The sequence below is a fragment of the Balearica regulorum genome, chromosome W (genome assembly GCF_011004875.1).
Source record: "Balearica regulorum gibbericeps isolate bBalReg1 chromosome W, bBalReg1.pri, whole genome shotgun sequence".
NCBI lineage: Eukaryota > Metazoa > Chordata > Aves > Gruiformes > Gruidae > Balearica > Balearica regulorum.
Genome location: NC_046219.1, coordinates 15,120,955 through 15,137,081, shown reverse-complemented (window position 1 = coordinate 15,137,081; position 16,127 = coordinate 15,120,955). Strand labels below are relative to the sequence as shown.

The 16,127-nt window shown below is 60.0% G+C and overlaps 1 long non-coding RNA gene and 1 pseudogene across 1 annotated transcript in view; one reads left to right on the top strand and one right to left on the bottom strand.

Moving 5' to 3' along the window:
- Window positions 1-16,127, top strand: part of LOC142599220 (uncharacterized) — a 434,245-nt gene that overhangs the window by 365,224 nt on the left and 52,894 nt on the right. The window contains exon 2 of the long non-coding RNA XR_012832841.1: window positions 14,046-14,158. This is a non-coding gene — a long non-coding RNA (uncharacterized LOC142599220). The remainder of the gene's footprint in view (window positions 1-14,045; window positions 14,159-16,127) is intronic.
- On the bottom strand, window positions 1,780-6,462 carry LOC142599186 (PHD finger protein 24-like; annotated as a pseudogene).

Genomic DNA, 16,127 nt, shown 5'->3' with positions numbered 1-16,127 from the left:
ACCCGAGGCCAGGGCAGGATGTTAAACAGAACAGGGTCACCAGAAATTCCCTGGGAGAAGCCAGAAGCCCTGTAAGCGTGCCAGCCAGAGGCTAGTTGGACACAGCTGTTTAATGGACGCTTCTCAGTACAGAGTGGGTGTTGTGACCCACGTATCCCCAGCTGCTTCTTCACCCCAGCCATGGCTCTGACCCTGCCTCGGACCTATCACCCAAAACATCCCTGTTGGCCTGGCAGGCAATCTTGGTGCGAAATGCAACCAGGGCAGTAGAGGAAGGTGTTGCAGCAGTGGTGTGCCTCCCAGTCTTGCAGCAGCAGGAGTCCCTGAAGACAGACCTGTGCTCTGGCTGGGGTCGGGAGGCTGAGCGGGACAGTACCCTGATGCAATGGAGGTAGAGGTGAGGGAGCAACCAGGCTGCCGCAGGAGCACCTCCATTCTGTGCACGCCCCAGGGCACCCCGGCTGAGCCAGGGCACACCAGGCGGGCAGAGGCTGAGGGCACCACAGGGAAGGGGCTGGGGGAAGCTGCTGTGGGACCTGGGCATCGCCCCTGCCTGATGTGTGTGGGGCAAGGTTTCCAGGGGTCCCTGATCCTTGCCCACAGGCTGTGTCCTCCCACCTTACGGCCACTGGGCATCACCCCTGCCCAGCGAGTGCCTCATCTCTGTGGCTGACACCCCAGGGGGCTCTGGGCTCTGCCTCCTTCTCCTCCTCACCCCGAGTACTAATGCCCCATGGTGGGGGTGCCCGCTCACTGTGATGGGGAGGAACCAAGAGTGAGTGGGGCTGGAGCGTGACAGGAATGCCGAGTGGGCAGAGAGTGTCCCGCGGGACAGGGATGGGGGTTAGGGGAGGACAGAGGACAATGAGGGACGCAGGAGAGAGCTCTGACCTTGGTCAGTGCAGCTGATCTTGCCCTCCCACACCTCCTGGCACTTCCTGTTCCCAATACTCTTTCCCACGCCATCACTGTTGGCATTAAGTGGTTGGTCCCCAGCAGGGCAGGGTCGAGCTGTGCTGGGAAAGACTCTCCCAAGACACGTCCATGAGCTGTGGGTGCGAGGATGGACCTACCAGGCTACAGCCCCTGTTGGAGCTGGGCAGGGATGTGGAAGAGGCCAAGTGGGGGTCAGCCATGTCCTCCCTCTGAGGATTCACACTGCCGATGAGCTGAGCCAGTGCTTGCTGCAGACACCTGAGTGTGACTGCTGGTGTCACACAGAGGCTGAGAAGGGGGCATGGTTGCCCCTGCCTCATGCTCCAGACTCTGCTCTCACCTCATAACTACCCAGGACCAGGACCAGGACCAGGACCAGCAATCCCCACTTCTCCTCAGGGGCAGACCCTGCTCTGTCTGGGTGGTCCCTGGGGATGGGTCCCCATCAGCTACAGGTGCTGGTGGTTGAGGGGGTGCTGTGGGGCTGGGGATCATGGGGGCAGCAGATTCCCTGACCACCGAAGCCCTCTCCACAGCAGGGCCTGTAGAGTGCATAAACAGTGGGACCACTCCTTGCCCCTCCTCATTTCCCTCCACCAATCAGAGACCCTGGGGCTGCACCCACTCCCTCAGCCAATCAGAGTCCAGTATCCATCCTCTTCACGGCCAATCTGAAGTGGAAGCAGGAGGAGAGGGCAGCACAGTTGCTTCCCTGCCAGCCAATCAGTGACTGGCTCTGCCCATGGAGGGGCAGGGCAGGTCACCCTGGCAGCATGATGGCAGGAGGGGCAGGGGAAGGGGAAGACCTTGCCCCCCAAGATGGCACTGTGGGGTAGGCAGGGGCTAGGCTGGGGGCTGCAGGTGGAGGGCAGCATTGTTGGGGTGGACCGCCAGGATATAGGCAATGTTCTCCTGCAGGAAGCCAGGCCAGTCGACAGGCCTGCTGGGCAGATGTGGGCTTGCCAGCTGGCTATCCCCTGATGCTGCTGCTCCCTCTGTGTCTCCTCCAAAATGGAGGGATGCCCCTCGCCCCCCTAAACCACCCCTGGCCTCACCTGGCCTCCTGCTCTGTGGCCTGTGGGGTCTTCTCCTGACTCTTGCTGCTGCCACTGCTAGCGGGGCTGCTTTCTGATGTGGGCCATACATGACTGATGCTGAGGGGGGAGAAGGGCACCCTTTGTTCCCCCTCCTTGCACCTCAAATGGTGACAGTAGGGGGAAGAGGGCATGCTGGGCCAGGGCAGGGCTGCGGGGCCATGGAGGGAAAGGAGGGGCACCCATTTGCATGCTGAGCCCCTTTGGTGGGTGCTGGGGCTGTGGTGGGAGCCCTGGCAGGGATGTCACGCCCCAGATTCCCCCCTGGGGTGGGCACCCCCATACCTGGTGTGTTGGATTTGCGTGGCAAGGTTTTGGTAGCGGGGGGGGGGGGCTACAGGGGTGGCTTCTGCGAGAAGCTGCTAGAAGCTTCCCCTGTGTCTGATAGAGCCAATGCCAGCCAGCTCCAAGACGGACCCGCCGCTGGCCAAGGCCAAGCCAATCAGCGCCTCTGTGATAACATATTTAAGAAAGAGAAAAACAGTTAGAGGGAGCTTTTGCAGCCAGAGAGAGGAGTGAGAAGATGTAAGAAACTCTGCAGACACCAAGGTCAGTGCAGAAGGAGGGGGAGGAGGTGCTCCAGGTGTTGGAGCAGAGATTCCCCTGCAGCCCGTGGTGAAGACCATGGTGAAGCAGGCTGTCCCCCTGCAGCCCATGGAGGAAGGATGAGGGGGTGTAGAGATTCCACCTGCAGCCCGTGGAGGACCCCACGCTGGAGGAGGTGGAGACACCTGAAGGAGGCTGTGACCCCGTGGGAAGCCCATGCTGGAGCAAGCTCCTGGCAGGACCTGTGGATCCATGGAGAGAGGAGCCCACACCAGAGCAGGTTTGCTGGCAGGACTTGTGACCCCGTGGGGGACCCACGCTGGAGCAGTTTGCTCCTGAAGGTCTGCCCCCCATGGGAGAGACCCACGCTGGAGCAGTTCCTGAAGGACTGTAGCCCGTGGGAGAGACTCATGTTGGAGAAGTTCATGAAGGACTGTCTCCCGTGAGAGGGACTCCATGCTGGAGCAGGGGAATGATGAGAGGAGTCCTCCCCCTGAGGATGAAGGAGCAGCAGAAACACCGTGTGATGAACTGACCCCCCTCTGCCGCTGAGGGGGGGAGGAGGTTGAAGCCAGGAGTGAAGTTGAGCCTGGGAAGATGGGAGGGGTGGGGGGAGGTGTTTTTAAGATTTGGTTTTATTTCTCATTCCTCTACTCTGTTTTGCTTAGTAATAAATTAGATGAATTCCCTCTCTCAGTTCGGTCTGTTTTGCTCGTGATGATAATTAGTGAATGATCTCTCCCTGTCCTTATCTCGACCCATAAGCTTTTTTTTTTCCATTGTACTTTTTCTCCCCTGTCTAATGAAAGAGGGGAGTGATAGAGCAGCTCTGGTGGGCACCTGGCCCTCAGCCAGGGTCAACCCACCACACCTGGCATTGCAGGACAGTGTCTCCTTTTGGTGTTTGCAGAACTAAACGTGCTGGGCCCAGTGGCACTCGCCCTCCCTGATGAAGCCATCTCTGTCCTGGTCGAGAGTCAGGAAGGCCACCTGCGCCCACTCCTGCTCCTCAGCCGTCAGTAGCCACAGCAGGGCATTCTAGGGGGGCATAGAGGGGAAGGGGCTCACCCCATGGTGAGGGGCTGGGACATGGGGAACCCCCTGCTCCTGTGTGGGGGTCTGCCGCTCTGAGTGCCATGGCCACAGGTGCCAGCTGTGGTAGCCAGCTCCGGGTGCTGCAGTCGTGGGTGCTGGACATGGGAGCTGGCCCCGGGTGCCATGGCCATGATTGCCAGCTGTTGGAGCTGGCCCTGGGTGCCGTGGTGACTGTGCCTGTGGCCATAGTCGCGCCACTTGACGTGCTCCTTCTTTTCGGGATCCGGGGCGGAGAACTGCAGGGATGGTTGTTCCTCCTGGGCCTCAGCCATGGGCCGCTCGAACTGCTGTTTGTGCACTAGGTGCTTGTAGTGCAGGAAGTTGTCCAGGGTCAGGCAGGTGTCTGTGGGGGACAGATTTGCTGTGCAGCACCTGAGGAGGGGGGACCCGCCTCCCCCAACTGCCCTTGCCCTCCTTAGGAGCATCCTGCCAGCACCTGCTGGAGAGCCCAGCAAGGAGAGTCTGCAGGGAGAGGGTGGGGGGCAGCTCTCAGGGAGGCCTGGGGAGGTTGAAGGTGCCCCATGCATCACCTGGGGCTGGTAACACGAAGCAGGGTGACTCAGAGGGATGACAATTTGTGGCACCCAGCCTTTTTCCAGGTCCCTGGGAGCACCATGCCCTTTCCCCTCCCCCGCCCCATCCCTCCCCTTCCTTGCTTCTGCTTGCACTAATGGGGACCCCGCCAGCTGCCAGTCTTAGTGGACCTTTTATCTCCCACCGGGCAGGGGAGCGGCAACATCCCCACCCTGGAGCAGAAGCACCCAGACCAAGGGCCAGGACCATGTCCGGGACCCATTGTAGGAAGGGTCTGCACCTGGAATGATCTTGCACTGCCGCAGGATCTCCATCAGGGTGTATGTTTCTTCTTCCATCAGCAGGAGACTGAGGTTGTCCTGGGGTGGGAGGCAGAGAGGAGCCATGGGGCAAAGGTATGGGGTGGGGGTTGTGTGAGCATCCGGCCACCCCATGGCACTGGTGGCCCTTGAAGACATGCAGGTGTGGGCATGCAGAGAGGGGCGGTATGCTGTGTCACCCAGGGGAGCTGCAGTGGGGTGGCTTCACATCCCTGGTTCTTTGGGTGCCATTCCAGCTCTGCCACAGCTCTTTGCGTGCCCAGTGGCGGGTTCCCTGGTGTCATGTCCCCCGCCAAGGTGCTGGAGAGCTGGCTGCCAGGGTGGGAAGGTGGCTGTCCCCTGTCTTCTGGTGGCTCCCCATCAGGCCAAGGTGGGTGGCAGAAGCCAGGGAGCAGCAGGTCCCCCATCTCCCCCAGACCAGGCTGCGAAGTGGGACTCTGCTCGTGTCTGCAAGGGGCACAGCTCCCTGGGGAGCACCCATCACCCAGCAGAAGCCCGACGTCCCCCACCCCAGTCACACAGTAGTAGCAGCTCCAGCCTGTCTCAGTGTGTGCCATCTCCATCACCTCCATGGCACTGTCATTCTGCAGGTAGCCCATGCGGTGCAGGCAGCCATTGTGGTACACCCAACTGCAGACATGGCAGAGGAAGAGGCTCTCAGCTGTCCACACCTCGCAGATCTCGCAGATCTCACACATCTCATCGTTGAGGACCTGGTGCGTGATGGGCAGCTGGTCAGAGAGGCAATGTGGCAGGGGGGTGGCTTCTCAAGGTGGGGGTCAGGGAAGTACTTTGTAGGTGGGAATGGGCATTGGGGGTCAGAGGGAATGGGTTTGTGTGGGGCTGGTGTAGGGTGGTGGGATTGTCATGGCTGACTTGCTGGCCAGTTAGGGTTAGAGGAGGATGGTTGGGTCTGGCTGTAGGGTTGGTGGGGCTGTGGAGTTCTCTGGAGTGCAGCGTGGTAGGTGTGGATGGCTGGCCTGTGGGGTTGTAGGTTGACTGGTCTTTAGGCTTGTAGTATGGGTGAGTGGAAGTGTTGATCTGTGGGTTGATTGGTTGTAGAGATGGATGGATAAGCTGTAAGGTGAGCTGGGGTGTAGTCTTGTAGGGGTGGGTGGATGGATGGGTAGGGTTGTGGGTGTGGATGGGTGGGCTGTAGGATTGTGGGCATGAGTGGATAAGCTGTTGGGTTGTAGATGGGCTGTAAGAGTCGCAGGTGTGGATGGATGTGTTGAGTTGTAGGCTGGCTGGCTGTAGGCTGACAAACACGTAGATCAGATGGTCCTTCTCTCTCCTCCAAAGCTGGAGCTGTCTGTGCCCAGCAGTGACCTCTCCTCTCCAAGACACCCCGGGGTCCCTCCAGGGCATGTCTGACCAGTCACACCCTCCTCTCTCAATGACATCTCCAGCTTCCCAGCCTGGCCCCCTGCCCCACTGAGCCGCCTCTGTGGAGCTTTGCTGTGCCTGGGGAGGCTGTCTGCCTGGTGGGCACTGGGGACACTTGCACATCCCCTGGGCTCTCCCCTGCACATCTTCAGCCCCATCCCCATCTCTCCTGTCCCATCCCCATGCTCTGGCTGTTTGCCTGCTCCCGCTGCTCCAGACTGATGTCCAGGGGCTTGTCATTGTGCAGCTCCCACCTGGGATGGATGAAGGCAGACGGCATGAACCTGTTGGCTTGGTCAAACTCCTCTGGCTCCAAGCCGTTCCCAGGCCACCTTGCTGGTGCTGCTCTCCTCCAGCTGGGAGGGCCCTGCCGACAACTCTTCCTCTTCCTCCTGCACTACCTGCTTCAGCATCCCCCAGTATGTGCCCCCTGCCTCTGCCCACCGCTGTGTCAATAGCTGCTCCCCCAGCCCATCCTTAAAAGCTGACACAGCCAAGCTGACCTTCTGCACCTTTTCCACTGTTTGCCGCCTGGACATCAGCACCCCCATGGCTCTGCAGTGGGGGAGGAAGGTGCTCAGTGCTAAGACCTTGGGGTGCAATGCTGCTCTCTACCCCTGCACCACCGAGCCATGTCCCTGACCCCAAAAAGGTGTCCTAGTGGCTGTCCCCCAGCTGCACAGGGAGCAGCTCAGGGCAGGGAGAAATGCAGGCTCCTTGGCAAGCTGGCACTGGGGTCATCTGTGGTGGCCATGGGGAGATGGACCCAAAGCCATATGGAGATCTGGCCATGGGGGATCTGAGTGTTGGTGGAGGAGTGAACAGCAAGCAGGGAGCTGGTTTGGAGGCACCCTGCCTGCGTTGGTTTTGCGTGGCAAGGTTTTGGTAGCGGGGGGGCTACAGGGGTGGTTTCTGTGAGAAGCTGCTAGAAGCTTCCCCTGTGTCTGATAGAGCCAATGCCAGCCGGCTCCAAGACGGACCCGCCGCTGGCCAAGGCCAAGCCAATCAGCGCCTCTGTGATAACATATTTAAGAAAGAGAAAAACAGTTAGAGAGCGCTTTTGCAGCCAGAGAGAGGAGTGAGAAGATGTAAGAACATCTGCAGACACCAAGGTCAGTGAAGAAGGAGGGGGAGGAGGTGCTCCAGGTGCCGGAGCAAGATTCCCCTGCAGCCCGTGGTGAAGACCATGGTGAAGCAGGCTGTCCCCCTGCAGCCCATGGAGGGAGGATGAGGGGGTGTAGCGATTCCACCTGCAGCCCATGGAGGACCCCACTCTGGAGCAGGTGGAGGCACCTGAAGGAGGCTGTGGCCCCGTAGGAAGCCCGCGCTGGAGCAAGCTCCTGGCAGGACCTGTGGCCCCGTGGAGAGAGGAGCCCACGCCAGAGCAGGTTTGCTGACAGGACTTGTGACCCCGTGGGGGACCCACGCTGGAGCAGTTTGCTCCTGAAGGTCTGCACCCCGTGGAGGAGACTCACGTTGGAGAAGGCCGTGAAGGACTGTCTCCCGTGAGAGGGACCCCACGCTGGAGCGGGGGAACAATGAGTCCTCCCCCTGAGTATGAAGAAGCGGCAGAAACACCGCGTGAGGAACTGACTGTAACCCCCACTCCCCGTCCCCCTGTGCCGCTGAGGGGGGGGCAGAGGTTGAAGCCAGGAGTGAAGTTGAGCCTGGGAAGAAGGGAGGGGTGGGGGGAGGTGTTTTTAAGATTTGGTTTTATTTCTCATTCCTCTACTCTGTTTTGCTTAGTAATAAATAAGATGAATTCCCTCTCTAAGTTTGGTCTGTTTTGCTCGTGATGATAATTAGAGAATGATCTCTCCCTGTCCTTATCTCGACCCGTAAGTTTTTTTTTTCATTGTACCTTTTCTCCCCTGTCTAATGAAAGAGGGGAGTGATAGAGCGGCTCTGGTGGGCACGTGGCCCTCAGCCAGGGTCAACCCACCACACTGCCTCACCCATCCTTGCTCTGTAGACTCCAGCTTAACAAGAAATGCTTCCAGGCCCTTCCCACACCAGACCAGTAAATGCCAGAGGGCTGGGACCAGCTGTAACCCTGCCCCTTGTGTGCATCTCCTTTCTGCCTTGGAGAAAGCCTCTTTGGCCAGCCAAGGGTGAGAGGTGTCCTCCCTGCAGCTTGCCCCAGGACTGGGGCAAAGCAGATCTGGTGCTGGGTCTCTTACCTTCCCTAAATTTCAATTCACCCCCCCATTCTTGCTCAGGCTCACACACTTGTGTGTGCTGCTGCTCTGATTGCTGGGCATCCTGCATCACACCCTGAAACATGGGTCAGGGCTGGCTTGCAGCAAGGAGCCAGGCAGGGAGGCTGGGCCAGCTGTGGGAGAGCTGCGAGGGTACAGGAGGGAAGGGGAGCAGTGCATGGGTCTGGGGTGTGTGGATCCTGAGAAGGAGGCTTAGCTGCAGGGCTAAGGGAAGATCATCTTGGGGTAAAATGGGGAGGGCAATGGCAGCAGCAATAGCAGGTTGGGCTCCGTCTCAACAGGGGTGGACATGATGCCAGACTGGAGAAGGGCGAGGATGGGGTGGGCTGAAGCCAGGGAGATGCAGGATTTGGTCTCCAGTGGTGTGGGGCACAACATCACCCCCCGTGGGTCCTGGCACTGCCCCCATGCCCAGCTGGGGTTCTGTTATGGAAGATGCTGCAGCCAAGAGGAGTTCCCAGCTGGTACCCAGGGACCAGTGGGTGGCATTTGCTGCCTGTGCAAGGGGGACATCGGAGCAGCCACTTCCTGACCCCACCAGCCTCAGCAGGGAAGTCCCCAGGTAGCGGGATAATAAACAGCACACGCACATGCACACACACCGGGATCTTGCAGCTGTGGGCGGACACAGCGCTGCGGGCACTGCTGTGGCAGGGAGCCTGGGCAGGGTAATTACAGATGCCCCACATCAGCAGAGCAGAGCGTGCTGGTAGGTGGCAGCCCACAGCCCTTCATTTGTCTCTACACCTGCAGATACCCAGCCCCACACTCTTGCCCTCACCCTGCGACCCCCAGCCACATGGGCTCTGTTCACGCACACATATGGGCATGCAAAGCCAAACACCTCTGCGCACACATGCATGTGATTTCCCAGCCTCCCTCCCCTCTGTGGGACCATCTGTGAGCAGATTCTTACACGTGGAGTTGGGTGTGCAACACATGGGGCCCCATCCTGTGTGCGGGGGTCTCTGGCAGGCACGCGTGGGCAGGGGTATTTGCACCTGTTGGCCCCCGTGCCTGGCTTGCAGCTGGTGCCCAGTGTGCCACAGCTCCTGGGGCTTTGCAAAGGTGGGAGCGGGGAAGAGCTGGAAGCACATGTCCAAGCCACAGCAACAGCATCCCTGTGGCTGTGCTGGTGGGAGGGATGACACTTTGGTGTCTCTGCCACCTTGCCATCAACCCCTGCATGGGCAGCTCAGGATCCTGTCTGCCACAGGCAGAATCAGCTCTCCTGCTGGGCAGCATTGCAGCTCTGCCTGCAAGCCACGGAGCTGGGGGCACCACAGGGAGATCTCCCCACCAAGGGCTGCCTTTGCAGGTCCCTGCATCACTGAGCATGGGCCAGATCCTGGCCTCATCCTGCCCAAGGCTTGGGTAGAAGCAGGGAGGAGAGGGCGCAGTGGGGCTGGGCTCATTGAGAAAAGCCAGAAGAGGCGTGTGGGCCCCAGCTCTTGGTGCACCAGTCCCCCCAGTAGCCGCACTGGTGCTCCTGATCCCTGGTGTGCTGGCAGCGTCTCCCCGCAGCATTGCGAGGCTTTGGGTGGCCCATCCTCAGCCACCCTGCAGTGTGACAGGGCAGCCCAGGCAGCAGTGGGGCGGCTGGCATAACGGCTTGCTGTAATCCCCAAAAAATGAGGTTCTCCTGCGTATTCATGGCGTAGTCATACCCCACCCCACACTGCTGCTGGAGGATCCCAGCCCACCTCCTTGTCTCCAGTCTCTGGTGACTGTCCTCTCCCAAGGCCACCCTGAGTGTCTCCTGCCACAGCCAGTGCCACCATCTGCTGTGTGCCTGGCATGGAGCCTGGAGGCCGTTACTCCTGTCACAGCTTATGTCTGTTCTCAGCCCCACTGACCTCCCTGTCCCTGCTAGTGCTGCACAGCTGGACCCTGCTTGCACATCCAGGGGCTGAATGGCCTCACCCCAAGCTCCCTCTCCAGACCCCACTGCCTTTCCACAGGCCCCAAAACTCCCCAGATACCCCAAACCTGATCTGCACTCTCCAGGACCCCCTTTCCCCTGTGTCCTGCTTGACCCATTGGCTGTACAGGGTGGGATATCACCCCCACACAGAGCCTGGCCCTGGCTCAGGGTTCTGCCAGGCTCAGAGGGTCTCCCCTCTCCTGGGGACCCCTGGATGCAGGGAGGGGGGACCAGAGGCACCCTCACCCCATAGCAGCCCAGCTACCTGAGCAGTCTGTGCATCCCCATGCATCCTTGGGGTAAGGTGTCTCTGCTGCTATTTGTGGCCATCCCCCGAGGCGCCTGGTGGTCAGGGACCCAGTGCCGCCACCTGGCTCACCTTGGCCCAAAGTGCCGGGGCTTTGACATTGCTGCTGGGTGCCAATGTGGGGGGATATTTTTAGGTCACCCCTGTAGAGGAGCTAAACCTGGGTATGGGCCAGAGCTGCCTGTAAATGTCTGGCTCTGCCGAGCACTACTGGGGCCAGGGGCTGTCACAGCAGGTGATGGTTACCTTCTCCCCTTCCCTTCCCCTTCCCCTTTCCTCCCCTCTCCTCCCCTCCCCTTGACCCCCTACACCTCTGCCCCATCTCCTGGACAGCACCCATTCCCTGCACTCTGATGGGGAAATGCTCCTTCCTGCTTCATCCCCACAGCAAAAGACTGAGCCAGAAAGCACTTCTTTCCCCTAGCATCCATGGACTCATCTTTCCCAGCCCCACATAGCTCTCTGCATGGGGAAACTGAGGCACAGAGGCAAGACTGGTGCAGTTGGTGTGGGGATCATCCTGTCTTGGGGGAGGATGGGGGCACTGGTGGGATGGGGCTGGCCGCCAGCACAGAGGCACCTTGGGAGGAGAAAGCAGGGCAGAGCATCCCAATGCAGAGCCAATGGTCCCCACATGGCTCCAAAATCTCCTCTCCCCCATGGCAGCGGGAACGGGGAGGTGTTGGCACCCATGGCTTGTGCTGGGGGTTACGGGGCGCTGAGTTTGGCTGTGAGGGTGGTGGTGAGTGCAGGGCGGTGGGTGACATGTGGGTGGGTGTATCACAGCACGGCAGGGATGTTGTGGCTGGGAGTGCAGGATGGATGCGACAGGGACAGGCTGTGGGCATGGGGTGGATGTGTTACAGGGTTGACGTGTTACCGCATGGCTGGCGGCACAGGGCAGGTGTTATGGCCCAGCAGAGGGAGGTGCGGGCTGAGGTTGTTGCAGCAGCTGTGAGCACGGCATGGGTGGTGGCTTTGGGTGCAGGGATGTTGCGGCAGCTGTGGGTATGGAGTGGTGTCTGTGGTGGCTGGGGGTGTGGGATGGGTGTGTTTTGGGGCCCATGGTGCAGGGTGGGCTGTTGTGGTGCCCAGTGGTGGCACAGGGAGCTGGGGGTGCAGAGCACCATGGCAAGACCATGGATCCATAGGGCTGACTTTTGCCTCCTTTGCCTCCTTCACTGCCCCTGCTCTCAGCCATGCTCGTCTGCCCCACAGCATGTCCTAGGTGCAAAGCCCTGCCAGCAAACCAAAGGCTGGTGGGCTCTTGGGCTGGTGCATGCCATGAGCAGGGTCTGTGGCACTCCCTGTATCCACCCTCAAGGACATGCAGCAGGGGTGTGCCAGGAGCAGGACCCCCTCCAGGGCTCCCCAGCTGGCAGGGAAGGATGCGCCTGGTCCCCACTGGCTCCCTGCGGGCTAGGCCTCCTCCCAGCCCTTGCCAGGCTCCTGGTGTTTTTACCCCCCAGCACTGTGCCTGGGGGAGTCCTGGGGCTGTAGCCCTCTGGGGAGCAGCATTAGGGACCTGGGGGCAGAGGGACAGTGTGCTGGTGGGGGCGATACCCCAGGGATCCCAGAGCCCACAGCTGCTCAGCCCCAGGGCTCAGTCTGAAGGGCACCAAGCAGGCCTGGGAGGAGCTGCCACGAGGTGAGGGGGACTGGGCAGACTCTGCTCAGGGAACTCCACATCCTACCTCTTTGAGCTGTCTGGGGATGCCCAGAGGGGTCCAGCGGCACTCCCTTGTCCCCTCTCCCTGGCAGGTGGCATGCGCTGGGACCAGGGTGCTGCTGGGGCTGCCTCTGTGAGGTGACCTGCTTGCTGTGGGGCAGAGGAGTCTGTGGCTGGTGGCACCCTCCTCACCCTCTGCAGGGCTGCAGGGGCCCAGCAGGGAGCTCTGGGGGATGGCCAGAGCCCCAGCTGTGCTGTGTCCCCCTCCTGGGGACACCAAGCTGGTGGCTTCTCTCTCTGCTGGATCAGGCTGCCTGTCCTGCTGTGCCATGGCAGACTTTATAGGTGTGTCTCACATTTCCATCTCCCAGAGGGGGATGAAAATGCTGTGACAGCAGAGTCCCTTCCCCTGCAGCAGACACGGCTCCCACCCAGCGCTCCACTTCTCCTCATCTCCCTCCCCAGACCCTCTCCCTAGCACCCACATCAGGACCCTGATGTCTGGGCAGGATCCTCCTGCCCTGTCTGCATCCCCACTCCCAGGCACCCCATCCCAGCACCAGGACCCTGGGGGCAGCAGGGGGACCCACCCATGGGGGTGTTGTGATGTGTGGCCAGCCCACGCCAGGCACCAGGCAAAGGGCCAACGGTGGCAAAAAAGCCACTTACCAGGGTCAAGGTCCGTCTTGGGAGTGCAAGCCCTAGAGAGCTGTCCACACGATGCCCATTGCTGATGCTTCCGACCATGACCCCCCCCTCCACCCACAGGTGCTCACTGCATCCCACACCCCATGTGCAAATCCCCACCAGGGGATGGGGTGGCGAGGCTAGTACCTGGAGAGCCAGAGCCCTGCGCTTGCTGCTGGATGATGCAGGAGACAGCGAGACGCTGGGAGCAGATGCCTGTGTCTAGCGCATGCACACGCACACACACTTGTTCGCACACACACATACAGAGAAGAAGGAGGGAGATTGTGACTGGGGCTGAGAAGATGCAGCCTGGTTTGCTGTTTCTGTAGCAATTGCTGCCTGAGCTGTGTTAAACAGCTTGCTCAGACATGAAGCATTTTTTTTTTTTAACTGGGCTGACATTGGCTGGGAGATACCAATAAAAGCTTTCCCTGTGTCTCCTCTGGCCCCAGGGCCAAACTGCCTTTCTTCAAGAGAACCTCAAGGACTACGGGGGCTGGGGCTGCATCCTCAGAGGAGTGAAGGTCTCCCCTGTCTGCCTGCTGGGTCTTCCCAGACCTGGAGCCCCAGCCACAGGCTACCTGCAGCAGCTTTAACCTGTTGCCTGCCAGCCAGTGTTTCAGGCAGGCTGTCCTCCCCGTGCCCTGGTGCAATGGAGGCAATGATGTGACTTCTGGCTACGTCCAACCCTGTGTGCCTGGTTCAATGCACCACTGGGAGTTTCAGTTCACCTGGTCCCCAGGACTGGACACCACCCAGGTGGATGCCGCAGGGCTCGCAGAAGGCACGAGGGATGTGATGGGGCAGGAGGGAGGATGCTGGACTGAAGAGGAGAGTGCAGCACTGTATTGGGTTTGCGTGGCAAGGTTTTGGTAGTGGGGGGGGCTACAGGGGTGGCTTCTGTGAGAAGCTGCTAGAAGCTTCCCCTGTGTCTGATAGAGCCAATGCCAGCCGGCTCCAAGACAGACCCGCCGCTGGCCAAGGCCAAGCCAATCAGCGCCTCTGTGATAACATATTTAAGAAAGAGAAAAACAGTTAGAGAGCGCTTTTGCAGCCAGAGAGAGGAGTGAGAAGATGTGAGAAACTCTGCAGACACCAAGGTCAGTGCAGAAGGAGGGGGAGGAGGTGCTCCAGGCGCCGGAGCAAGATTCCCCTGCAGCCCGTGGTGAAGACCATGGTGAGGCAGGCTGTCCCCCTGCAGCCCATGGAGGAAGGATGAGGGGGTGTAGAGATTCCACCTGCAGCCCGTGGAGGACCCCACACCAGAGCAGGTGGAGGCACCTGAAGGAGGCAGTGACCCTGTGGGAAGCCCATGCTGGAGCAAGCTCCTGGCAGGACCTGTGGATCCGTGGAGAGAGGACCCCATGCCAGGGCAGGTTTGCTGGCAGGACTTGTGACCCCATGGGGGACCCCACGCTGGAGCAGTTTGCTCCTGAAGGTCTGCACCCCGTGGAAGAGACCCACGCTGGAGCAGTTCGTGAAGGACTGTAGCCCGTGAGAGGGACTCCATGCTGGAGCAGGGGAACGATGAGAGGAGTCCTCCCCCTGAGGAGGAAGAAGCAGCAGAAACACCACGTGATGAACTGACTGCAACCCCCATTCCCCGTCCCCCTGTGCTGCTGAGGGGGGGCGGAGGTTGAAGCTGGGAGTGAAGTTGAGCCCGGGAAGATGGGAGGGGTGGGGGGAGGTGTTTTAAGAGTTGGTTTTATTTCTCATTCCTCTACTCTGTTTTGCTTAGTAATAAATTAGATGAATTCCCTCTCTAAGTTCAGTCTGTTTTGCCCGTGATGATAATTGGTGAGTGATCTCTCCCTGTCCTTATCTCGACCTACAAACGTTTCATTATACCTTTTCTCCCTTGTCTAGTTAAGGAGGGGAGTGATAGAGCAGCTCTGGTGGGCACCTGGCCTCCAGACAGGGTCAACCCACCACAAGCACTAAAGTAGTGCTTCTGAAGGTGGAATATCTGCTTCACGTGCATCCCCAGCTGCCTTCACACTGGCCTGGTGGAGATGGTCACTCAGCTCCCTAACCCCCTGGGATGGGGTACCGCTGTCTGAGGGAGCTGTTCTTTCCCCTTCCAGATCTGCCAGCTATACCTGGGGATGATTTGGGGCCTCTGAGCTCTCCTAGGAGCAGCTTCCAGCCAGGCCTGGGATTAGCGCTGAAGGTTAGAGCAGAGGAGCCTGGGCAGTGGGGATGGCTGCAGGGCTGCCCTGCCCCTTGGCTAGGCTGGATACAGCAGGTCCTCTCCTGAGTAGGGGAGAGGGATGCTCTGCCCGGCCCCACTGTGCTGGGATGCTGCTGCAGGGGACCCCACAACCCAGCCTGACTCCCTGGCCATTGCAGCCCCTGCGCCTTCCATGGGGTAGGGCCTGGCTGGCTCTGTGCAGACCCACCAGCCCCACAGCGGAGAGGAGGTGCGTGCATGCATGCAGTGATGCGTGCATCTGCAGAGGGGCTCAGGAGGCCTTGGTAAAGCAGCGAGCAGCAGGAGGGGAGGAGTTACCTTTTCCGTGCAGAGAGCATGGGGAGCATGGGGTGGGGGGCCGTGGGATGAAGGGCCATTTGACAAATGAAGCTTGCTGGCTCCCAGGAGATGGGCAGCACCATCCTTGAGGTCTTCACCTCTGAACAAGCCTGTGCTGGACCCAGCATCTGATGCCCCTGCAGTGCCCTGCCTCCCAGGAGCAAGCGGCTGGGCCACGGCAGCCTCAAGAGTGCTCCCAGCACCGTATTCAGGGCAGGTTTGCTCCAGCCTGCACCACACACAGGTGCCAGGCTAGTCCCTGACCCCTGTCCAGGCTGGCATGACTCCGAGCAGACCTGGAGCTGGTGGCTCTGCCTCTGTTCACCATGTGCCAGCCCTCCCTAGACCTGTGAGCACTGACACTGGTCCCACAATACCAATACATCCATTACAGACCCTTCCCACTCCCCCACGTCTCAGCCAGGACTGAAATGAAAAACTCCCTTCCCTGCCAGGTAGAGATGTGCAAAGCTGGGCTGTAGACAGGATTTATCTGCTTTCTGCTTGTGGCTTTCAGGTCCTGTCTTGCTTCACTCCATTGACTGCAGGAGCCTTTCAGGGAGTCTCTGGTCTCCCTGCCCTGGCCCGAGGTGCCTCTCTCTGCTGCATCCTTCCCCAGGGATGCTTCCATTTAGAGTGAATCACATTTTGTGTTATTTGGCCCAGGGAGCACGGTGGAAAGGTGCTGGGATGCACGTGGGGTGGAGAAAGTGGAGGCCAGCTGTAAATGGAACCAGAGGAAAATATCTCTGCAGACAAGCCCTGGCCCCAGAAGACTGGGGAAAGGGGAAGGCGGTGGAAGAGGAGTGTGCCAGCAGGTTGCAAAAGCTTTAAGTGCCTCTTCAGGCAGTTCCCTGAAAAGCAAAGATTATGAGGA